Below are 25,510 nucleotides of genomic sequence, written 5' to 3' on the forward strand. Positions count from 1 at the left end.
GAGCCTGCTTCTCCCTCTGCCTGTGTCTCTGCCTCTATCTCTCTCTCTCTGTGACTATCATGAATAAATAAATAAAATATTTAAAAAAAAAAATAAAAACAACAACACCCATATTTTTATATTATCTCCCATGTTGATATTGGTTATTTTTAAGTTATGAGATTGTGGGTGATTTCTCTCTCTCTCTGTTTTATATTAATTTAAAAATTTCCTATGATAAGCATTAGTTGCTTTCAAAATAAAAAGACCAGTTATTTATGTATTTACTTACTTTTTCAGTGATAACACCCAAAGCTGACATGATTGTGTGGAAATGGGTATTCTCATGTCCTGACAATGGGAGTATAAATAAATTCGACATTTCTGAGAAATGATTTGTCAGGAGAGAAACTTGTAAAATCTATATACTCTTCAAGCTGATATTAATTGTATCTGCTTTATTAAATTTATATTAAAATATATGAAGAGCACAAGATACAGAGACGAGATTATTCATTGCAATGCAGATATTTGTAAAGTATTTGTGACAACTTACATGTTCAAGAAGACAGAACCAGAATATAATTACAGAGTAATTAGCACTGCTTTGAGGATGGTATTTGAAGTGCCTCCAAAAAAATGAGTCATGCTCAAATAAATTTGAGAAACACCATGTTAAACAAAGTCAAATATTTTTCTTTAGTAGGCTTTTCAGAGACTCTAATAGCCACTGTGCATTATGACAATTCAAATAGGCAGTATTTCCCAAACTTATTTTACAGCAGAACTTATTTTTCTTTCAATGTACCTATGGGAATCTTCCAGAATTATGTTCAGAGAACATCAGTTTTGGAAACATTGCCATATAGAGTCCTTCAAAAGGTGTTGTAGAAGAGTGTTTCATTACCTGGAAAGGAGTATACAATATACATGAAATGATGAAACAGATTACAGAAGAACAATGCATAGCATGATCCCATTAATGAAGGACCATGAATGCACTGAAAAGAAACTGGCAAAAAAAAAAAAAAAATTAACAGCAAAGTGTTAAAAGTTGTTCTGTCTGGGTAATGGAAAATGGGTATTTCTTTTCTTTTTTGCTTATACACATTTAATAGGATTTCACAATGAACATATATTACTGTGCAAATAAGGAAAATAAAAGGTACAAAAATGATGTAGGGGAATATGTAATACGGTGTTCATAATGTGTTCAGTGTGAAAAGGAGATTACAAAGCAGTTTGTCCATTATAATATCTTTTTAAAAATACTTCCACGTATGGGTAGCTGTGCAGAGAAAAGGGAAGTGTACCAAGATATTAGCAGTTATTATTTGGGCGTCATATCTGGGATTATAGATAATTTTATGTAAACGGATTCCTTTCTTGTTGGTCTTTTGTTCTGAAGAATGTGACTTAAACCTGTGGATCCTCTAGGGGAGTGGGTCTCTGAGGTGGGATGTAGAAACCCCAGGGAGGGTATGAGATGATATATTGGTTGGGAAACATTATTAGACTATATATTTATTTTTCTCATCCTTTGTTCCTTTTTCTATGTTTAGTGATGTACATAATACATATTAGCACTATAGTACATGAAGTTTATAGATGTGTCATATACATTAGCAGTGCATTCTCCAAGATTTTTTTCCCACAGGAGATCATGATCAAAAATGTTTGATAACTACACCTCTAGAACACTGAAGCACTGGCAAGTGACGTCCTTGGCTATATTTCCAGTCTTTTAAAGGATACTGTCCTGATGACGTGGGCAGAGGTTGGTGACCAAATGGCTTAAATCTTCTCTCTGGCTTTGCTGACCAAGTAGTCTGAGGATCCCAATTTCCCATTCTGTTCAGTTGCCCAGGTCTGGACAGGATAAGGGATAGTCTGCTTTCAGGATAAGGGATAGGGCATTATATAGATTTGATGGCCAATGATGCTAAGTACTACATATATCTTCTGGATCCATGATGATTGCTGTTCTTGGCCCCATTGGGTGGACCCATGTGACCAGTTCTGGCCAGAGAGTGTGAGTTGTAGAGTCATGTGTCACCCTTAGTTCAGGCATTTTGTTACTATCGTGAGATGCTCTTTTCCACCACCATGACCCCACAATGTTTGATGTTGTGGGGGCTCCATCAGGTTGGACTGTAGAGAGAGGACAAGTATGACATAATAGAGCCCCCAGATGAGTGAGTAAGAAATAAGCCATCAGTGTCCATCAATGGATGAATGGATAAAGAAAATGTGATATAGATATATACAGTAGAATATTATTCAGTCACAAAAGTCACAAAAGAAGACAACATTAATGAACCCAGAAGACATTATGCTCAGTGGAATAAGCCAGACACAGAAAGACAAATAACATATGATGTCACTTATGGTATGTAAAAAAGTAGAACTCAAGAGCACCAGAGAGTAGAATGGTGGATGCCAGAGGCTGGGGGGTAGGGGTAGGGATAGGAGAAATGGGGAGATGTGGGTCAAAGGGTACAAACTTTCAGTTAAAAGACAAATAGGTTCTGGGGATCTAATGCACAGCATGGTGACTATAGTTAATAATACCACATTGTATTATTATTATGCTTGTATTATTGTATACTTGAAATTTGCTAAGAGAGTAGATCTTGAGTGTTCTCATAAAAAAAGTAACTAGGTGAAATGATGGAGGTGTTACATATTTAACGTATATTGAATCATCATACTGTATATTCTAAATATATACAATTTCTATTTGTCAATTATCCCTCAATAAAGCTGGCGAAAAAAATAAAAAAGGAAATAAGCTCTGATTTGTTTAAGTGCCTGAAATTTGGAGGATATTTGTTACTCCACCCGACCTTAATCCATGCTGACTTTGAGACCAGAGCACACCAGTTAACCCCAGGTGTTGTAGATGGGCTGGAATCCATTGTATTGAAGCCCTATCCTTGGTTCTTATGATGGAATTGAAGATAATTGCTTAGATTTTTATTTCTTTGTTTGATTAAGGATTACTTATTTCCGACCTCCTAAGGGAATTGCTAAGCGTTTAAAAAATGTTTGTTTACAGAAACAAAAGTTAGTAAGTTACTAGATTTTTCTGAGGACTTTAATTCATTTTTCTCCTCAGAAATCTCCTTTTACTCTCAACCTATTTCCACAATGGGCTCTCCCCAGGCTCCTTTCCTAATGCCTTCCTGGTGGTTAAGGGATTATAGTAGAGTCATAGCTTATGCAGGAGTGAAACTTTAAAGTCAGTGAACAGAAAGCAGTACATAAAAATAGTTCATTTTCAAAAATATTTTGCAGGGTTTTTTTTTTTCTAATTTAGGAAAGTGTTGATCACAGCTCTAGAGCATTAAAACCCTTGAACATTTCTTAAATTGCTTTTAAAGAGTGGTACACATGACTTTCCATATACAAATCTGCACATGTACCTAAACATTGACATGTATAGTAATCTAAAATATGCCATAAAGGGTACGCAAGCACCTGTATCTACGGACACTAGAATCACATTTAGTGTGGCAAATGCTTGCACTATGAGATTGATGGGGAAAACAGTGGATTAATGTCATCTGTCTTATGCTCACTTTCATACATAAGCCTATGGAATGTGTGGTGGGGAGAATTTCCTGCATTATTTAAACACGTTTTCTTTTCCCCTCTGGCCACCTCTGCAACGTATTTGAATTTTCAGATGTTAAATGCATGACTGTTACAGTCACGCTATGCTTCCTCATTATAGCATTTGATTCTGTTCTTTCTCTTTTCTGCATTGATTGGCTTTTCCCCGTTAAGGAAAGCAGAGCTAATATATCCACCCAACTATTTGTTACTGAGGAGATTCCCTATTTTAGCCAAATGGATGCATGTTCGCTCCTGGAAAAGTAGATATGCCATACCTTACATGTGAGCCCCTACTACCCCTTTTCTGACATCTGATTTCTCAGGAGCTGGGCTCCAGGCAGATGGGGCTGGCTCCTGAGCTGGATATTCACTTTGTCTCTCCAGATTCTCTGTATACTCTTCTCCATCCTGCTCTGTGCCCTCATCCAGCCTCCCTCACCTGTGGTTTCTGGCTGTGTGAAGCCAATGGGAAGCACCAGCAGGAGATGAGAAGGTGGATGGGCAAGACATCCATCCCTCCCCACCCAACCAGGCTGTAAATGGGCAGTGTTCGGGCATCTCTTGTGGATGCCCTGTCCACAGCTCTCCATATCTCCTTAAACACCTGTTTCCTCTGCTCCTTCAAATACAAGGGTGCTAATGCCTTCTTGCTAATTCTTGCTATTGGTCTTGAGGTGCTGCACCATCTCTGTAAATTTCTCTTATTTCTACCCACTACTTTCTAAGTGATCCCATTTGTAAAACTCAGTTACCTCTTCTGCACACATTATGTATTTCCTGTTGGGACCCCAACCCTTACAACCTTGTGGGAGTCCAGGTATCACTGGGAAGTTGAAAATATGTCAATCTTCAATGCAACTTGTATCTTTTGGGGGAAAATGCCTCCTTTTCCTTTAAAAAGATTATTATAAATTATAATTTATATATATAGGCAAGCAAGAAATAATACAATGAATTCCCATGAAGCTGAAAAAATAAAAATATCGATATTGGTGAAATCTTTTTTTTTGTAATCTCTGAAATACATCCTCACAGTGTTTATGCACTGAGAATCCAAGCCAGGACCTACTTTGCTCACAAGATGACAGATTTCTATGTGAGATGTGCCATCTGGGGCATTTTGAAATTTACATGTTGAACTTGTGAGTGAGAGTTTGTGTGTGGCTGAGAGAAACATTTCAGGTAGGGTTTTGGGAATGGTTTGCTAACCCAGCAGCAATTCTACTCAAGCAACTGCTCTTTCCTGAGTCACTGGGTGTGAGTTGAAAGCCCCAGCGTTGAAATGGGACAAGCCTGCATTGTAATCTTGACTCTTTCATTCACACCCTCTGCGACCTTGAAGGAGCATTTTGAAGGAGCTCCTTGGATACAGAGACCCATCCTCTACCATAAGACATACCTACGATGTATAATGGTGTGTACAGGAGCACTCACTGCACACTTAACTTACTGTCGAGCAGGGGAAATGAGGTATGCAGGCTGATAAATATGATGCAAGGGTGCATGCCGCAAAGGTGGTGAAATCTTAAGGCTAGACCACTAAGGCCATGTGGAGGGAATGGAGGGAAGAATCTTGGAACCATATTTCTCAGCCCTTATCATGCAGATGAGGACACAGACAGGACCACAGATTCTAGCTCAGACCCACTCGCCACTGCATTACCTCTCACACCCATTCCAGCTCCAAGTGGCAGTATTTTTCTAGGTAAGCAGGTATCAGCACTGTTCCAGTATTTTCCTCAGAGTTTTCAAGTAGAGCCTACTGTAGGGATAAGAAAACCCAGATAAGCAAAGAGCTCTGTGGTTAACACTGCCTTGTCAAGGCAGTTCCTACCCGCTGACTAGAGTAGACAAGATTATGGGTTCTAAAAAAAAAAAAAGAAGAAGAAGAAGATTATGGGTTCTAGAATATGCTACTGAAAGACTCTCCTGGATCTAACTGTAGCCCAGCTCTTCTGAGTCTTCTTTCTGATAAGATCTTGCCGCTGGGCTCTGTCCTTGACCCATTTATTTAGTCCAGTTTTATTTTTATTTTATTTTATTTTATTTTATTTTATTTTAATTTATGATAGTCACACAGAGAGAGAGAGAGAGAGAGAGGCAGAGACATAGGCAGAGGGAGAAGCAGGCTCCATGCACCGGGAGCCCGACGTGGGATTTGATCCCGGGTCTCCCAGGATCGCGCCCTGGGCCAAAGGCAGGCGCTAAACCGCTGTGCCACCCAGGGATCCCATTTAGTCCAGTTTTACCAAGAATCCTGCTGGGTCAGTTTAGGTGAGAATCCCTCACCTTTGATCTCTGATCAGATTCCTCACCCCCCAGCTTTGGTATCTGACAACACTTGACATCTGATCAAATTCCTTATTCCTCTACCTTTGATATCTTATTACCCTGGCCTTCAGAAAAAAAAAAAAAAAAAATCCTGTGCTGTCAGTTTAGCAGAATTCCCCTTACCCCTGATGCTTCCTTTTAATAATTTCCCATCCACTGACTCCTGACCTTGATCCTTGGCTGCCAATCTCTACTTGCTCTTGTTATATCTAAGGTTGAGTGCAGTCTCTCTTCTCTACCACAGAACCCCCATCGCAGTGGTCTCCCCAAAAAGAGTCTGCCTTACAGTTTTCAACAAGTGTCATGAATAATATTTCTTTAGCATTATTACCTGCGTTCAAATTCCAGGTCTGCTACTTATGGTCTGTGTATTATTCTCCTTATTTACACAATGAAAATAATGACTTCCCTCACAGGGTTGTGTGAGAAATGAAGTGATATATTTATTTATATCTATATCCATATCCATATGCCTATTTAGGACAGTGCCTGGGACATGGTGACATCCCATACTTTTTAGCTGTTACTATTTCTTCCACTAGACTGTAAGTCCTAAAGGTAGATGTTGAGTCTCTCTGTTCCAGTGCCACATGTCTAGCACTAAAGAAAGTGTTCGGCACACAGTAGGCTTTCAGTAAATATTTACTGAATATTGAATTCAGTGATTGAATAAATGGATGAACATAGTTCTTTATTTTCCTTTCCCAGAGTTTGAAAGACATGATAGAGTCCTCACACTTACCCATGGTGATGGAACAAAGCGTCACATCTTCCTTTCCTCTGTGCAGTAGTCAATTAAGGACAGAGAGTACTTTAGGACATATGCACTCCTTCATTCATTTGACAAATATTTAATGGTATCAAGTGATAGAGATAAAAAGATGATGAAGACTCTGAGTGAGGACAGAGAGAGATCATGTGCCAGGTACTGGTAATTTCAAGCATCCTTTCAGTATTGTTACTGCATCAAGGGAGAAGCATGTGTTGGCAAGAGATGAAGTTAGAAACAGTTGGCAAAAGCCACATAATGAAGCTCGCAGACTTGAGTTCCATAGAAGCAATCCCTGAGCCCAGGATTCAGATGCAAGTGATTCATTAAGAAGTGCTCCATATAGAAGCAGAAGCAGAAGTAGAAGAAGCAGATGAAACAGAAGAAGAGGAGGAGAAAGAGAAGGAGAAGAAAGGCTCCCAATGGAAAAAAAATATTTGCAAACCATGTATCTGATAAAAGAGTTTAATATCCAGGGATGCCTGCGTGGCTCAGTGGTTGAGTTTCTGCCTTCAGCACAGGGCATGATCCTGGGGTCCGGGGATTGCATCCCACATCGAGCTCCCCACTGGGAGCCTGCTTCTCCCTCTGTCTATGTCTCTGCCTCTCTGTGTGTCTCTCATGAATAAATAAATAAAATCTTAAAAATGTTTAATATCCAAAATACATTTAAAAAACTCGCACAGCTCAATAGCAAAACAAACACAAAAGATTCGATTTTAAAATAGGCAAAAGACCTGAATAGACATTTATCCAAAGAAGATATATGAATGGCCGACAGGTACTTGAAAAGATGCTCAGTATCACTAATTATTAGAGAAATGCAAATCAAAACCACAGTGAGTTGTCACCGAATGCCTGTTAGAATGGCCATCATCAAAAAAAAAAAAAAAAAATCAAGAGATAGCAAATGCTGGTGTGGATGTAGAGGAAAGGGAACCATTGTGTGCTATTGGTGGGAATGTAAACTGGTACAGCCATGATGGGGAACAGTATGGAGGTTCCTCAAAAATTTTAAAAGAGACTTATCATATGAACCAGCAATTCCACTTTTGACTCTATATCCAAAGGAGTTGAAAACAGGACCTTGAAGCTATATCTGCACCTTACGTTCATTGCAGCAATTACTTACAATAATCATGAGACAGAAATAACCCAAGTTTGCATTGACAGAGGAATGGATAAAGAAGATGTGGTGTATAAACACAATGGAACATTATTCAGCCACAAAAGGGGGAAATCCTGCATTTGTGATAATATAGATAGACCCAGAGAGTATTTTGCTAATTGAAATAAGTCAGACAAAGACAAATACTGCACGAGTTTACTCACATGTGGAATCTAAAAACAAAACCAAAAATCAAAAGCCAAACTCCTAGAAAGAGATCAGCTTTGTGATTACCAGAGGCAGGGGGTGGGAGTGAGGAAATTGGAGGAATGGTGATCAAACGTCCAACTTCCAGTTATAAGATAAATAAGTATTGGGCACGTAATGTGCAGGATGATGACTATAGCTAACAGTGCTGTAGGTGTATGGAAGTTGCCAACAGTGTAAATCCTAAGAATTCTTATCATCACAAGAAAAATTTTTTTCTTTTTCTTTTTTTTTTTTGTATCTTTGAGATGATGGATGTTAACTAAACTTAGTGAGTTAATCATTTCATTATATATGTAAGTCAAGGTACACTGTTCAACTTAAACAGTGCTGTATGTCAATTATATATCAGTAAAGCTTGGCGGGGGGGTGAGAGGATGGGGGAAGAAGTGCTTCCAGAAAAATCTGATTAGAGAATAGGAGGAGCAGAGTGGAGAAGGCAAGAAGCCAACTGTGGTTGCTAGTGTCCAAGAGGGCCCCCCACTGATCCCCACTGCCTGGTATCCTTTCTTGCTGTCCTGTCCCACATCCTACTGACTGATCTGTGTGACCAACAGCATGTAGCAGAAGTGAAGGCCTGTCCCTTCGGAGATTCGGTTCTGTTTTGGTGCTCTCTTGCTCACGTGCTAGCTCTCTCCTTCTCTTGATCATTTGCTCTGGGAGAAGACAGCTGCCATGTCATGTGAGCAGCCCTATAGAGAGGCCCATCTGGCAAGGACCTGAAGCCTCCTGCCAACAGCCATGTGAGTGATCTTGGAAGCAGATTCTCCATCCCCATCAGATGGCTGCCTCCCCAGCTGACAACCTGCCTGCAGCCAGGTAAGCTGCTCCCAGATTCCTGACCCTCAGATACTGTATGAGATAATAAATGTTTGTTGTTTTAAGCCATTAATTTTTGAAGGAATTTGCTATGAATCAATAGATAAATAATATACCCAGGAAGGGTGTGATCTTTTTTTTTTTTTTTTAAGATTTATTTATTTATTTGATAGAGCAAGAGTAGGGTGGGGCAGAGGGAGAGAGGATCTCAAGCAGTCTCCCCAGTGAGTACAAAACCCAACTTGGGGCTGGATCTCACGACCCTGAGATCATAACCTGAGAGGAAACCAAGAGTCAGATGCTTAACTGACTGCACCACCCAGTCACCCATGGGAAGGGTGTGATTTTAGGCAAAGTCCTAGCCTCAACTTGATCTGCAGATGAACTCTGGAGTGTTACACCTCACAGCTGGTCCTTACTTGAGGCAAGGAGCTGTACTTGCGTACTCTTATTTCAGGGAGTCATAGGCTGCCTTGACTTTTGCTTGTCTGTACTTTTGGGTAAAAATTCTCCATTCATGCATAGTAGCCCTCTAGAGAGAATCTAAGGTGTGGACCCTTAGATGAAACATATAGAAGCTAGGAGAGGTAGGGGTAGAGGAACCCCAAAATACTAGAAGGGATTCAAGGGGGTATGGGCCAAGCCCAGATAGTGTCCCATAACCAGGACCTACCTGGCCTTGGACTTTGCCTTGCACCTGATAAGGAACCATCATAGAATTTCATGTGAGGAAGGTTCTGGTTAACCCCTTCTGCCAAGAAATACGATTTGTGGGAAATAATCAAGTATCAGATCTAAGTGCAGCATCCCTTGCTTTGTTGTTCCCTATCTTTTCTCTCTAAATTATAAATATACAAATATATATTTTAAATATAATCTGTATGTAGCTCTGACTTAATGGGAAACATTTACAGTTTTTTCCCCCCTAAGAATTTTCAAAATCTTTTTAATAAGCGGTTTAATAAAAAAAAAAAAAGCTTTACACAGTGATCTGTGGCTTCATATAATAAAGGTATTTCTAAGCCAAAACAATTTTTAAATTATTGAAAATAATAATCATTTCAATAATTTGTCAAAATATCACTTAAAAATAAAGGATGCCACTTATTTCCTGCTTTGGCTATGATCACACTGGCAGCCCAAGAGGGAAATGGACCGACAAAGCCTTTGTACAATCATTTAAGCCAGAGATGCCATGGATGGGAAGGAAGTAATGCACACAGGTAATATTGGGAGGCAGAGTCAGCAGGATAGTGATGGAGAATTGGGTCAAGGAAGAGGGATAAGTTATGGATGCTCCCCAGGCTCTTGACTTGGGTGAGAGACAGAGGCAGAGAACAAATTTAATACTGAAGAAGAACGTTGAGCATCCAGGCTTTAGCTCTTTAGGCTGGTTTCCCCTTTTCCTTTGTTCCTCCTGTATATATTTAACATCTACTTGAAGAATCTTGCTAATGCTGTGAGAACTATAATGGCAATGTAGACGGTTTTTAAATCTCAAATTTGAGTAAAAATCAAAGATGTAAACAAATAATCAAGGTATTACATGATTAAAAAAAAAAGACTGGTTTTGGAAGACAGAGGTTTTCTTTTTTCCATTATTTCTCTATTATGAACTACCTTTCTTTCATCCTCTCTGTTCCCCTCCCATAACTGTTCTCTTTCTTCTTGAGATTCTTCTTTTCTCATCCTCATTTTCCCCCCATTAATTCCCTGGGTCATTTAACATCTTGGCTAAAAGTTTCTCTGTGCCCTGCCTCTGTTTCTGTATTCCCTGCCCTGCCAATAATGCTGCACTACTTGACTCTGCGGTACCTGCAGAAAGCTTTCCACTGAATCAAACCGTGCATGTGTCTGCATTGATGTTTTCTGTGTTGATTGGGTTCCCCTGAGAGGCTGGTGCCTGAAATATAGAATTTGATATTTAGTAAGACTGTATGTGGGGCTCACAATCTCCCATGTCTCAGGTGTGCAAATGACAGGGTGTTTAGGCTTCGGAGAACTGTCACTCCTTAGCAGACACACATAGTTCATAGTGATCATCATTAACAATTGGATTTTCCAGCTCCCAGTCCCCCTGGATTTTCAGGGCTCTGCTTGTGCTCACAGCAGCAAGCCAGATGCTCATCCTTGCAGTTCTCCTGGGGAAGCAGGCTCATGGCAGGCAAAGGGATTGACAAAGATTCTGCTGGAACTAATGGGTTCTCCAGTATTGTCTCATTACTTAGAGTGGCCTCAAATGTCCCTCTGCATCCTACTTCCTCTTTGCTATTATTATCCTATTCCTGCTCAGATTTGTCCCAGCAGCTTTACAGAAGGTGGCAAGGGAAGGGGTTGACAAAATGGAACCCAACAGGGGTGCGGAGCTGAAGATACTTTAACTCTTAGGCTTTAATCAGCTCTGATCCTGAAATGATGTTGGAAAGTAGCATGGTCTAAACAAGAGGAAATCACTCTGGCCGTGACATGGCTGCTCATTGGGTCCAGATCTTAGCTTCTGCTCTTTGTTCTCTTTTCCAAGGTCACAAGGGCTTGTTCTTTCTTTTGTGGGTTTGCTGAATAAAACTAACAAATTTATCTTCCTGCCATAAATAGTAACCAACAGGAGGCACTACTCAAGAGTCATAGAATCTACTTGTTATCAAAGGAATCTGTACAAGCCTTTTCAGATAGACCTCAGTTTGGGATAGATTTGGCAAGCTGACAATTTTTCTCTTACATCATCTGCTATTACTATACTACTGAGTCTGAGATCAGAGTGAGGTTAAGCATGGCAGATTATGACAAGGCTGTCCAGCTGGAGGGCCCAATATTGTTCTCTGGCTCATGATGTAGAGACAATTTTTTTGTTTCTGTCATTTTAAAAAGTGAACACCAAGGTGGCATCTGGGCCACTTATCCATTGATCCATCTCAGTATGTGATGCAAGTGAGATGAGGGGGTGAGGTCAGCTTTTGACTGGTCTTCAGGCAGCAAAGAATATTGTTTGATACTATTTTCAACATTAAGTGGTGTCACAGTAGGCAAGAAAAACTTGCTTTTATGTTTGCTGAGTTACAGAGGTGTCTAGCATACTTCCCTCATCTCCATTCTAATTCATCACTGAGATCTAATTTCCATGACTGTATACTTTCCTATAATTTTTCTTGACCCCTTTTCAAGTATTCATGGTCTTTTTCATGATGCTTTATTTTTTCCAAAGTTGCCCCCTCACATGGCCGGAAGCTGATGCTACCTGTCAGATCAGAGTTTGGCTTGAGTTGGCATCAGATTTTAGGATTTCATTCTCTAAGTCATGTCCGGGTGTGAATGAGGCTCTTTGGTTGGGTTTCTTGAGTATGTGCTCTTTCAATCTAAAGACTCGAGAGACAATTCATCTGCTTCTCCACACACCTGATACACAATGGTGATTTAAGGCTACAATTGCCTCTCCAGTTTAGAAAGATGTATGTGGGAAAGAGATACATATCAGCCACTGGTCAATGGCTTTTCTGATATCTAGCCAGGCAAATATCCTTGAATAGCACTCAGTCTTATACCCCTAGAGTTATTCTCATGGCTCTTGTCTTTACCTTCTGGGCTTCTGGTTCTACATTTTGAGCCATTCTTCTTTTTCTTTTTTCCCCCAGCTTTACTTAGATATAATTGACATATAACATTGTATAAGTTTGAGGTAAACAATGTAATGATTTGATGTATGTGTATGTTTCAAAATGATTACTATAATTAGTTGACACATTCATCACTTTACATAGTTAGAAATTATGTGTGTGTGTTGTGAGAACATTTAAGATTTACTCTCTTAGTAACTTTCAAAGATTCAGTACAGGGGATCCCTGGGTGGCGCAGTGGTTTAGCGCCTGCCTTTGGCCCAGGGCACGATCCTGGAGACCCAGGATCAAATCCCACGTCGGGCTCCCTGCATGGAGCCTGCTTCTCCCTCTGCCTGTGTCTCTGCCTCTCTCTCTCTCTCTCTCTCTCTCTGTGACTATCATGAATAAATAAATAAAATCTAAAAAAAAAAAAAAAGATTCAGTACAGTATTGTTAGCTGTTGTCACCATACTGCACAGAACTTAATCATCTTAAAACTGGAAGTTTACACCCTTTGACTATCATCACCCATTTCCCACTCCTGCATCCTGGCCCTGGCAACCACCAATCTGCTCTCTGATTTTATCAGTTTGTTTTTTTTAGATTCCACTTACAAGAGATCATACAGTATTTATCTTTCTCTGTCTGACTTATTTCACTTAGCCTGATACCCTCAAGGTTCATCCGTGTTGTTGCAAATGGCAGAATTTATTTCCTTTTTCGTTGTGACCAAATAATAATTCGTTTCTGTGTGTGTGTGTGTGTGTGTGTGTGTGTACACCAAGTTTTCTTTATCCATTCATATATTGATGGACAGTTGGATTGTTTTCATATCTTGGCTAATTGCAGATAATGCTGCAATGAACATGGGTTGCAAATATCTCCTTGAGATTGTGATTTCATTTCCTTCAGGTAGATCCCCAGAAGTGGAATTGCTGGATTAAATGGTAGTTCTATTTTTATTTTTTTGAGGAACCTCCACATTGTTTTCCACAGTGGCTGCACCAATTTATGTTCCCACCCACAGTGCACAAGTGTTCACTTTTTTTTTTTCACCTCCCCAAGTGGCTTCAGCTTCCTCACAGTATGGTGGCCCTGAGTCAGACTTCTTAAATGGTGGCTGAAGATTCCAATATCAGTGTTCCATCAAACAAGATGAAAACGACACCATCTTTTTCTCAGTTGTTGTTTCAGAAGTCATAGCACATTACTTCTATCACATTCTATTGGATAGACATGAGTTACAAGCCTGCCAGATTCAAGAGGAGGGGACAAAGACTCTCTCTTGATGAAAAGATTGTCAAAAAATATAAACATACATAAAATATAAAGATATAATTGGCAGATATATCTTAAAACTGATGTAATGTCTAAGCTTTAAACACATTAACTCACAATACCTCTACTTCAATTATAAGGTAGAGTATTTCCCTAAAAATTGAAAGACAGTGAGCTATGCTAAAGATAATACTCAGCTCAAGGACCTGGACACATCTTTTTTTAGATATCCAAAGGACTAGACCAGGATTGGCAAACTTTTTCTGCAAAGGGCCAGATTGTAAATATTTTAGGCTTTGCAGGCCATATGGTCTCTGTTGCAACTTCTTGACTCTGCTGCTATAGTACAGAAGCAGCTGTAGACAACACATAAACAAGTGAGCATGGATGTGTTTCAATAAAACTTTATTTATGAAAACAGGCAATGAGCCAAATTTGGTGCCCAGGTCATCGTTTACTGACCCTGGACTAGACCATGGTTCTTTACTGATCTCCAGACTAGCCATGGAGGGGACAGTGCTCAGTGCCAGATACCAAGAAAAGTGATGCTGATATTGATAGGTCTGGCCTTAGGTAACTTGAGATGCTTTCTCTACTGACCTCTGATGGCTAATTGAGGGTCTGAAGGTACTCCTAAATTTTCCTCATCATCAAAGTACCAGCTGGGAGAGTTTACCTAAAAATACATTTACATAAAAATATAATTTCTTTTGATTGGCCATGCAGATCCTTTATTAAAGAGCAGCGATTGTTCAGTCTTGGCTAGTGGAGAGTGAAAATTATGGATATCAGCAGGTCCTTGGAGAATCTTTTAGGGCCATACTTAGTAGAGAGGATGGAACAGATTCAAGTCCAGGACTCTAGTTTCAAGAAAAAGCCTTTGTCAGATTAAGGCAGTTCTTCTGAAATATTTTCAGAGATAGTCTGGTAAACCTGAATATTATCAGAACAACAATTTTCAGCATGGACCAAAATAGAAACCCAGCATTATGATTTAGGGCACAATAAAAGCTGATTGAAAGGTTAGGATCCCTCATTATCAAAAGAACATCACAGGGATCAATGATCTCTGATGTAGGACCTAATTCATCACACATCCCTTTATGGCCAGCTTCATTGCCAGGTCTTGCCCTTTCTGGCTAGGAATCTGTGTTAGTACAAAGGAGTGTGAGTGACATTTGACTTAATGTCATGGCCCCTTGTCTGCTCTATCTGAACTCCCAAGTTAAATCAGCTCTAGTTATTTATATGGTCTCTGGGGCTGTGTTTCTAGGGGAAAGATATTCACTCTTATTTATGGTTCTAACTCAAAGGCTAAGCTGTAAGGTAAAACAGCTAACATGTCACCCAATAGTTGCACACTATTACTTTGGCACAGAATTACATTTGCATTCTTTGTCATAATTTCAGTCTAGGAACATATGGAATGGGATCGCTGCCATGGAAGGAGCCAGTCTTTCTCCTACAGTCTTATTTGCTGTTCTCCTCTATTCCTTTTGTTCTTGTAACCACAGGGGTTTGACCTTACAGAATTTGACCATGACTATTGCTGTCTAACACACAGACATGGACCAACTCATGATATGACAGACTCAATTCTAAGGCTCAAAAATATATTGAACTTCTGAAAATAGGCAACAACTTCCAGAGCACAGAAGACAGAATTATACGGTGGTGAGATGATAGATCATTTTATCTGTCAATTACTAGTAAGTGGGTGCAGCATCCACCAATTTATTTAATCTCTCTGCGACTCAATTTCTTTACCCGTAAAATGGAGGCGATTTAACATACTACGTAGGGTTCTTGTGAAGATGGCATTTAATGATATTCATAAAGTGCTCGATGCAATACTGGGCACAATATATTCCCTCAGTTAATGGAAACTGTGATCTTTGGGTTTATGAATTTGATGCCCCATAGATGTGGGGCTTTGTCAAATGCTTGCTTTGGCCTGAGGTATGTGGTAAATGACAGCACATGAATTCTGAGCCCAGACTTTAAGAGCACCTTGTGTTTTTGCTTGCTCCTCTGGGAGTCATTATTATTCTTCCCAGGTACCCTGGGCCCCAGAATGGGAGCAGAGTGACCCCAGATGACTTGAGCCTTATCTGAAATCTGGAGCCAAGGCCAAGAGAGTGTGCTGAAGATAGCTGAATCCTAGCTGACCTGCAGGCACATGAGTAAGAAACCATTGCCTATTGTGGTGTACCATTGATATTGTTATATGGCAACCCCTAACTAATGCAGCCATGAAAAGAGGAAGACCTTTCAGCCCAGGCATATGGAAGACAGAGGAGTAAGTCAGTAAAGCAAGTTGTCATACTCACTCTGGCAGAAACTCATTGTATGATTTTTGAACAATGCGCCTTGTCTATCTGGCTCTGGTTTCTCCTAATGCGAGGAGATTATACTCATTGTGGATGGCCCAAATATAATACCAATTCTATGTATAAACTCTTCTGTGTCTATAGACTAACTGTGCTATGCATATAAACTAATCTGTAATATTTGTTCAGAAATGAGAAAGCGGAAGGGACTCTGTTGAAGTCAATAAAATGAAAAATGACATGGATAAATTGAATAGGACCTGTCCCTAAATTCCTGCCACAGGATAAAAGAGGATCTTGAGAGATTTGGAGGAATTAGATTTAAGGCCAATGAGAAGAGCTACTTTTTATATGAAACTTTTGTAGTTCCTTCTCACAAAGTTATTCTAAAATGATAACACAAGCAAATATATAAACTTACAGTTTTGAGAAAGTTTAAAGCCCAGGGGTCACGGATGAATTTCATCAGCTAGCACAGTGTTTTTTAAAATTACTTGACAACATGTAAAAATGGGAGAGATTACATAAGAATTCATTTCCATAAGAATACAATTTCTTTTACAACATTCCAGGATCTGACAACACAAATCTTCTATTAAAGCAAAGAATAACCATTTGGGGCAGAAAGAGGGCTTTCTTCTTTTGATAGGGCTTAACATTTCTAATTTACTCTAGACCTCTCTGACTTGCAGTACCTACCTTGCTCCCAAAACCCCTTGAGGTTACAATCCTTGGTTTTGAGGAAGCCTCAAGACTAAGTTGATATACAGAGACCTTGAGTACATCAAAATCATCATCAATAGTTTTAAATTGTTGTCTTGTAGAGTAACTGGATCCTTTCCCAAGGAGGCATCTGGTGTGTCCATCCTGGAACAACTCAGGAGTCTATGTTTCTATATACTTTATAGAGAACAAGTTAGTTGAGGCTCTTCTTTCAATGTTGGACTTTAAATGGGCAATTTCATGTCAAAACTGAACCCATCCTCCTGTCTCCTACCTTGTTCCTTTTCCTTTATCCCACATTTTGGTCAATGGTGTTACCCATTCACTCAGGCTAGATACCCCAAGATCCAGTTTTTTTCTTTCTTTCTCTTCATTATAGCTAATTTCATACCAAAGCTGTAACTTCTCTGAAATCTCCTTTGCTTCAATCCCTCTTTATTCTGTTCACATGGCCACTACTTTAGCACAGATTTAGCTGGACTATTATTAAAAAAACAAAAACAAAAAGAATCCTGAATGCTAATTGGTATGTCTGATTTTTCATATACCCACCTCCCTACTCCCAACTCCACCCTATAATAAACAGAGATTTCTAAACATGGATCAATCATGTCACCCTCCTTTTAAAAACTTTTCAATAATTGATTTGTCATTGTTCATAAACTCCTCAATGCAAGAGTTTTCAAAATTGAGTTCTATCTTCTTAAATCTTATCCCTTGCTACCCTTTGCCAAAAACTCTATGTCATGGCCATTCTGATACAGTTACAAGATAAACTCTTCATATGTATGACTCCTTATTTATTTATTTATTTATTTATTTATTTAGGTCTCCCTGCCTTTCTTCCACCTTCCATGGCTGTCAATTATCTCTTTTCCTTTGGAGTCATTTCTGGATCTCCTTAAACATAAATCAGATTTAATTGTATCATTCCCTCCCACTGCTATTTTTTAAAAAGATTTTTACCTATTTATTCATGAGAGGCACAGAGAGAGGCAGAGACACAGGCAGAGGGAGAAGCAGGCTCCCTGCAGGGAGTCCGATGTGGGACTTGATCCCAGGACCCCAGAATCACAACCTGAGCTGAAGGCAGATGCTTAACCACTGAGCCACCCAGGCGTCCCGCTCCAATGGCTATTTTAAATTTTCTCTATTAGAAGACTCATCTGATGGGCATAATTCATTGTTTTTATATTGCCACATTGTTGGCTCCTGAAAGACAAGATTAGATCTTATTAATCACTGTGGTTCCACTGTCCATCACAGCGCTAAGCACCCTACAGCTATCAGTAAAAGTTTCCTTGAATGAATTAATTACAAACAGACTCCTCGGTGTCTCTTCAGTGAGGTTGAGGCCAGGACAATAACATGGGGTTCTTAGTAGATGCTCAGAGAATGCTAGTGTTCATTTCATCTTGTCCCCTTAAACAAAATAGACCTTTATCTGCACATCTAACCCTCTGTTGCTCTCCCCCTTCTCAGACCTTTAACTGTTAATCTCTTCCTAAAATTCACCTTATGATTGTCCACTCAACTATGGCTGCACACTGAAATCATCTAAGGATCTTTCTTCTTTCTTTCTTTCTTTCTTTCTTTCTTTCTTTCTTTCTTTCTTTCTTTCTTCTTCTTCTTCTTTCTTTTTCTCTTTCTTTCTTTCTTTCTTTCTTTCTTTCTTTCTTCCTTTCTTTCTTTCTTCTTTCTTTTTCCCTTTCAAAGAAGTAATGACTGTATTTCATCCACAGAAATTGTCATGTAACTGATCTGGGGGCAGCTTGGGCAATGGGATGACTCTATTGAGCAGCCAAGGTTGAGACCCTGTGATCTAGGTCTGAAGTTGGTACTTTTTTCATTGAAAAGGCCTCATGTGAGCAGCCCCGGTGGCTCAGCGGTTTAGTGCCACCTTTAGCCCAGCGCATGATCCTGGAGACCCGGGATCCGGTCAGCATTAGGCTCCCTGCATGGAGCCTGCTTCCCTCTGCCTGTGTCTCTGCCTCTTTCTTTCTCTCTCTCTCTCTCTCTCTATCTCTCATGAATAAATAAATAAATACATACATACATACATACATACATAAATACATAAATAATAAAATAAAATAAAAAGGCCTCACTAAAAAAAATTAATTAAAAAAAAATAAAATAAAAAAGAAAAGGCCTCACTTTTTCAATGGCTCTGTAGGTTCCCAGTTGGCTAGGTCAGCACTAACCAACTTCCCCATGTACAAGGGGAGCCAGATGTGGGAGTTAAAACTAAAAAACTCATATGGGCTCTTTATGATCCTTTAGTTATCTGTGTTGCTTTTCTTGATTTATAGAATAAACCTGACCCCTGCCAGAATTTAAGTATCTCTTCATAGACTAAAGTTTTTTTTTTTTTCTCTCTCTCATATATTTTGGTTCTGGGACCTGGAAGCTATGGCTTTACTGTCCTTTCTGGCTTTCCTCTCAACATTTGCCTTGTTCTGCTGAAAACAGGCATCTTTCACTCAGCATCAAAATGTCATGCTAAGAGAGTTTTTAGTATCCAGCTTGTAAGCCAGGGTGAATCTTGAAATTGGCTCTCTACTGGAATATAAGCAGCATGATTCAGGGGTCTTTCCAGCCCCAATCCAGCTGGAACCTTCTTTTAGGACAAGCAGTGTGAGTATATGCCATATGTCAGGGAGTAAGGGCAGTCATATGGATGTGGAGGAAAAAAGATGGGGAGTGAGAGGGAGGAAAAAGAACTTCCTAAGCCTAGCTGGTGAATCTGACTTACGGCACAGGTCATTTCCCCTGGTCTCAATCCTTTCCATAGCTAGGAAAGATGTATTTCTCCTTATCCTTGAATTGGATCGATAAAGTCCTTTTCGATGGTAAATAAAACAGTGCCTCACAAAGTCAAATCTGGAGTATGTGGAGGGAGGAACTGCCTCTAAGGATGGGCAGAGCAGATGCATCGGCATGCCCCCTGATTCCCCCAATACTTCTTGAAGAGATGGAGGGGCATGAGAAAGAAGAAAGGGACCCATGCATAGACAAGAAAATCAGAGCATTCCTGACATATAGGAAGCGGATATGATCAGATTTACAGAGAAACAGAACTGGAGGAAGCAGCTCACAACATATGGGGGAGTAGACTGTGGCCAAGTAGATACAATTTAAGAAAAACTCCAATCCTACAGTCCATAAAATGGAAGACCTTGAAAGTACACACTGAACTCTCTTCAGCTCTTATATGCGTGATACCATACCTCTCTTTTCGTTTTTTAAAATATTTTTTATAGATTTTATTTATATATTTGAGAGAAAGAAAGCAAGCAAGCACGGGGAGGGCAGAGGGAGAGAAAGAGAATCTCTAGCACACTCCCTGCTGAGCACAGAGCCCAGCTCAAGGTTCCATCTCACAACCTTGAGATCATGACCTGAGCCAAAACCAAGAATCAGACTCTTAATTGACTGAGCCCTCTAGGCATCCCTCTTTCTTCTATTTTTTTTTTTTTTTTTGGTGATATTTGATTAGGGTCCAGAATCCCCGAATTCTTCATAGTTGTCCATGATTGTCATAGGTGGAAACATGCAAATGAAACAGAAAAATCATATTGTTTATCACTGTGAAGACAGAGGTTCTCAGTTTCTAAGGTATGCAATTACCTCTAGGTTTTTTAAAATATAGGTGCCTGGGCTCTCCTCTAGAACCTCTTGAATCGAATCTTTGTGATTCCAAACATCCACACCTCCAAAAGTTCCCAAAGGAGAATCTGAAGCGCTCAGGGTTGAGGATTAAAGCATTTTCTCCAGGCCCCAATTAAGATTTAGATTGAGCTGGGCTGTACCAAATAGACTTAGCATGTGCTTCAGGAGGGCCACAGGTAGAAGAGAGAGATGGAAAAAATTTAATAGGTAGCATAAGAAAACATTCCAAAGTTGAATTAAGATATTCTCTTCAGGTTGAAAGGCCCTCTGGGTACTGAGAAGGATGGATGAATAAAAAACCCATACATGGAATCTCTGATGAGAACATTTAAGGTGTGAAGTATAAAAAGGACATTTTGAACACTGCATGAATCATTATCAAATCTTGGGTGTGGTTGAAGCTGATTAATTCAGGGGAGGAGATAGTCCAGAAGCTTTATGATTTTTATGTCTTACATTTCATGGCTCAGTTTCCTTTCTTTTCTAAAGTGGGAAAAAATAATGGTTTATAGAGTTAAATGAGGAAATTCTTGTAATAGTGACTGGCACATAAGTGCTCAATAAATGTTATTATTATTATTCCACAATAAATATGCTTATTAAGATGATTTGATACTTTTCTTGTACAAAATGTATAGGAAACTTCAATGATCCCAGGGAGAAGGGTCCTGGTGGTAACATAATTAATTTTATTGTTATTTTTTTGTGGCAGTGTCTCTAGTGGTGCATTAGACACGGTGGGAGGCTGCATTGGATGCTCTCCATGGTCTTGCCAGCAAGAGCATTTTGAGGATTTTAAAGATGCATCAGGTGATGTTACAGAGGTGGAATAATAGACTCGAAGTGTCATGACATATCTTTAGCTTTTAGTTCTGATCAGAAAAGGTGGACGAGGATGCTGAAAGCAAAAATGTGACTTCTTGAGGTGCCCAGTGAAGACCCAGGGAGCATCTGAAACCCCAGAGGAACCTGGCTCCATGCCACAGAATGAGCCAGAGATCCTAGTCTGTGGCAGAGAGGCTGTAGCCAAAGTGCAGTAGCACTGTGGGAGTTTGGGAACAATCCCGAGAACTTGGCAGCCAGAGCAGACTCAATGACCTTCGCGAAACTGACAGCTTACTCTGGCTGCTCATTCCCCCTTCTCAGGCTTCTGTCTCTCTTTTGCTTGCAAAGCTAAAAAGGACAGCTTGGAAATTTATTGTCTTCACAGGAGACCCTCAGTCTTGGATTCTTATGGTCCCTAACACAACCAGAGAAAACTATGCAGATACTAAGACAGTTGAGAATAACAAAGGAAGTCATTGGACAGGTAAGGACTGAAAAATCTTTAAGACGTCCTTTTTTTTCTCAGTCTTTTCAGAAGGATCAGATCACGAGTGTGAAGGGTACCGAGAGATGCCACCTCAAAATACTCCTTTTTGGCATATGGAATATTTTGAACTAAAGGCCATTGAGAACCAGCAGATTCAGGGAGAGCTCTAAATACAGGGCACAAGTTTTCCTTTGGTAAAGGAAATTTACATTTATAAAGAAAATTTCCATTTGTAGAGGGGATTCTTAACAGCTCTTACCAATGGAGAGATCACTTATTTATTCTGCTTATTCACTTTACTGCAAACAAAAACCCTTGCTTACCGTTTCCTGGGTCTTCCCAGATCTTGCCTCCCTCCCAGAAACCCCAGACTCTTTTTTCTTTCTTCAGCCTAAGAAGGTATGGAAAGCCCAAGATCTAACCACCCCTTTGGGTTACTCATTGCTGGGGGCTCCCATGTCCACGCACACATTGTGCCCATGTTAGTAACCTTTTCTTGTTGATCTGCCTTTTGCCAGTCTAAATTACAGGGCACCAGCTGGAGAATGGAAGAAGGGTAGGGGAAAGTGATTCACCCCCTCCTCTACACCAGGCAAGGATCAGAGTAGCATTTGTGTTTCCAGGGTCCCAGGGCTAAAATGGAAAGTTCTCCCTAGAGATTCTAGAATGCCCCAAAGCCAGAGGAGGAAAAGCGATTCAGTAGTGCCACTGTCCAAAATATAGGGTGAAGCATGAGTTAGTAGGTTGCTGTATTTAGCAAGGAGTTCAGAGACAAGGAGATGAAAGTGAGTAGAGATGAGCATCACACCAGATTCTAAGCATCTCTAGAGCAAGTATATTGTCTGCCATTGGGTTTCCCAGCCCCTGGTGTATTGTCTGGAAAACACCTACTTATTTATATAGTGACTAACTTAATGATCAAATGATTTTAAAAGGAAGGGGTTAGGAGTTAAAAGAAATATTATCTCCTGCTCATGACTTTTTTATGAGCTGACTGGAGTGTATTCAGTGGTTGTGTTGACTCTGCTTCAAGGGCTCCAAGTGGAGGACAAACATTCCATTTTTTATCTCCTACTGGTTTCCAGGTACCATGTAAGGCATGAATGATGCGGGAATAAAAAAGACATGGTGTCTTCCCCTGAGAAGCTCAAAGCTTCACAAAATAAATGGCATTCTTACTCCCCATTTAATGATAAGTAGTTTTCCAGGCACAGAAAAAGTATTCCAAGAAATGCAATCTTGTATGCTAGGACCCAGCTGGAAATTCACTAAAGTGGTCACATGTAGTTAGAGCAGAAGGTAGGTTGGAAAGGGTAGTGATAAATAATGTTTGTAAAGTACCCAGAATTGGGCCAATTAGTAACTATCCTTTATCTTTAAAGTATTACTTCATCATGTTGTGGTTGATCAATAACGATAAAAGGATTTTATGAGATCTTAGGTTTTGGTAAGAATGACTCTGGGTAGACATTTGAAAAAGGGAATGACATGGTTGACACTGGAGGCAGAATGACCAAACATGGGAACATTTTCTTGCCCACGTGAGAAATGATGAGACTCAGACCTAATATCTGGAAATGGCAGGAGGTAGAAAATAAGAAGACTAATTTGAGAACAGTTTAGGAGTTGAAATCAAGATTTGCACAGATGACATGATACTGTACATAGAAAACCCAAAAGACTCCACCCCAAGATTGCTCGAACTCATACAGCAATTCAGCAATGTGGCAGGATACAAAATCAATGCCTAGAAATCAGTGGCATTTCTATACACAATGAGACTGAAGAAAGAGAAATTAAGGAGTCAATCCCATTTACAATTGCACCCAAAAGCATAAGATACTGTGGAATAAACCTAACCAAAGAGGTAAAGGATCTATACCCTAAAAACTACAGAACACTTCTGAAAGAAATTGAGGAAGACACAAAGAGATGGGAATACATTCCATGCTCATGGATTGGAAGAATTAATATTGTGAAAATGTCAATGTTACCGAGGGCAATTTACACATTTAATGCCATCCCTATCAAAATACCATGGGCTTTCTTCAGAGAGTTGGAACAAATCATCTTAAGATTTGTGTGGAATCAGAAAAGACTCTAAATAGCCAGGGGAATATTGAAAAAGAAAACCAGAGCCGGGGGCATCACAATGCTGGGTTTCAGGTTGTACTACAAAGCTGTGGTCATCAAGACAGTGTGGTACTGGCACAAAAACAGACACATAGATCAATGGAACAGAATAGAGAACCCAGAAATGGGTCCTCAACTCTATGGTCAACTAATATTCGATAAAGGAGGAAAGACTATCCACTGGAAAAAAGACAGTCTCTTCAATAAATGGTGCTGGGAAAATTGGACACCCACATGCAGAAGAATGAAACTAGACCACTCCCTTTCACCATACACAAAGATAAACTCAAAATGGATGAAAGATCTAAATGTGAGACAAGATTCCATCAAAATCCTAGAGGAGAACACAGGCAACACCCTTTATGAACTTGGCCACAGCGACTTCTTGCAAGATACATCTATGAAGGCAAAAGAAACAAAAGCAAGAATGAACTATTGGGACTTCATCAAGATAAGAAGCTTTTGCACAGCAAAGGATACAGTCAACAAAACTCAAAGACAACCTACAGAAAGGGAGAAGATATTTGCAAATGACGTATCAGATAAAGGGCTAGTTTCCAAGATCTATAAAGAACTTCTTAAACTCAACACCAAAGAAACAAACAATCCAATCATGAAATGGGCAAAAGACATGAAGAGAAATCTCACAGAGGAAGACATAGACATGGCCAACAAGCACATGAGAAAATGCTCCGCATCTACTTGCTATCAGGGAAATGCAAATCAAAACCACAATGAGATCCCACCTCACACCAGTGAGAATGGGGAAAATTAACAAGACAGGAAACAACAAATGTTGGAGAGGATGTGGAGAAAGGCGAACCCTCTTGCACTGTTGGTGGGAATGTGAAATGGTGCAGCCACTCTGGAAAACTGTGTGGAGGTTCCTCAAAGAGTTAAAAATAGACCTGCCCTATGACCCAGCAATTGCACTGCTGGGGATTGACCCCAAAGATACAGATGCAGTGAAACGCATCTGCAATGTTTCTAGCAGCAATGCCCACAATAGCCAAACTGTGGAAGGAGCCTCAGTGTCTATTGAAAGATGAAGGGATAGAGAAGATGTGGTCTATGTATACAGTGGAATATTACTCAGCCATTAGAAATGACAAATACCTACTATTTGCTTTGACGTGAATGAACTGGAGGGTATTATGCTGAGTGAAGTAAGTCAATTGGAGAAGGACAAACATTACATGGTCTCATTCATTCGGGGAATATAAAAAATAGTGAAAGGGAATAAAGGGGAAAGGAGAGAAAATGAGTGGGAAATATCAGAGAGGGAGACAGAACATGAGAGACTCCTAACTCTGGGAAACGAACAAGGGGTGGTGGAAAGGGAGGTGGGCAGGGGGATGGGGTGACTGTGTGTTGGGCACTGAGGGGGGCACTTAATAGGATGAGCGCTGGGTGTTATACTATATGTTGGCAAATCGAACTCCATTAAAAAATATACCAAAAAAAAAAAAAAAAAAAAAACAAGATTTGGTGAGAGAATTGAGAATTATCATGATATTTTCTAACTTTGGAAATTAGGTAGTTGGATTAGACCTCTTCCTACTCACTGAATGGAAGCTT

The 25,510-nt window shown here is 39.8% G+C and overlaps 2 long non-coding RNA genes across 9 annotated transcripts in view; both read left to right on the forward strand.

The window, feature by feature from the left end:
* Positions 1-25,510, forward strand: part of LOC144319235 (uncharacterized) — an 824,173-nt gene that overhangs the window by 171,322 nt on the left and 627,341 nt on the right. The gene's annotated exons all lie outside the window — the stretch shown is intronic.
* Positions 1-25,510, forward strand: part of LOC144319225 (uncharacterized) — a 105,748-nt gene that overhangs the window by 2,748 nt on the left and 77,490 nt on the right. For all 6 annotated transcript variants that reach the window (XR_013385116.1, XR_013385118.1, XR_013385120.1 and 3 more), the window contains exon 2: positions 1,637-1,756. This is a non-coding gene — a long non-coding RNA (uncharacterized LOC144319225). The remainder of the gene's footprint in view (positions 1-1,636; positions 1,757-25,510) is intronic.

The sequence above is a fragment of the Canis aureus genome, chromosome 8 (assembly GCF_053574225.1).
Source record: "Canis aureus isolate CA01 chromosome 8, VMU_Caureus_v.1.0, whole genome shotgun sequence".
Classification (NCBI taxonomy): Eukaryota; Metazoa; Chordata; class Mammalia; order Carnivora; family Canidae; genus Canis; species Canis aureus.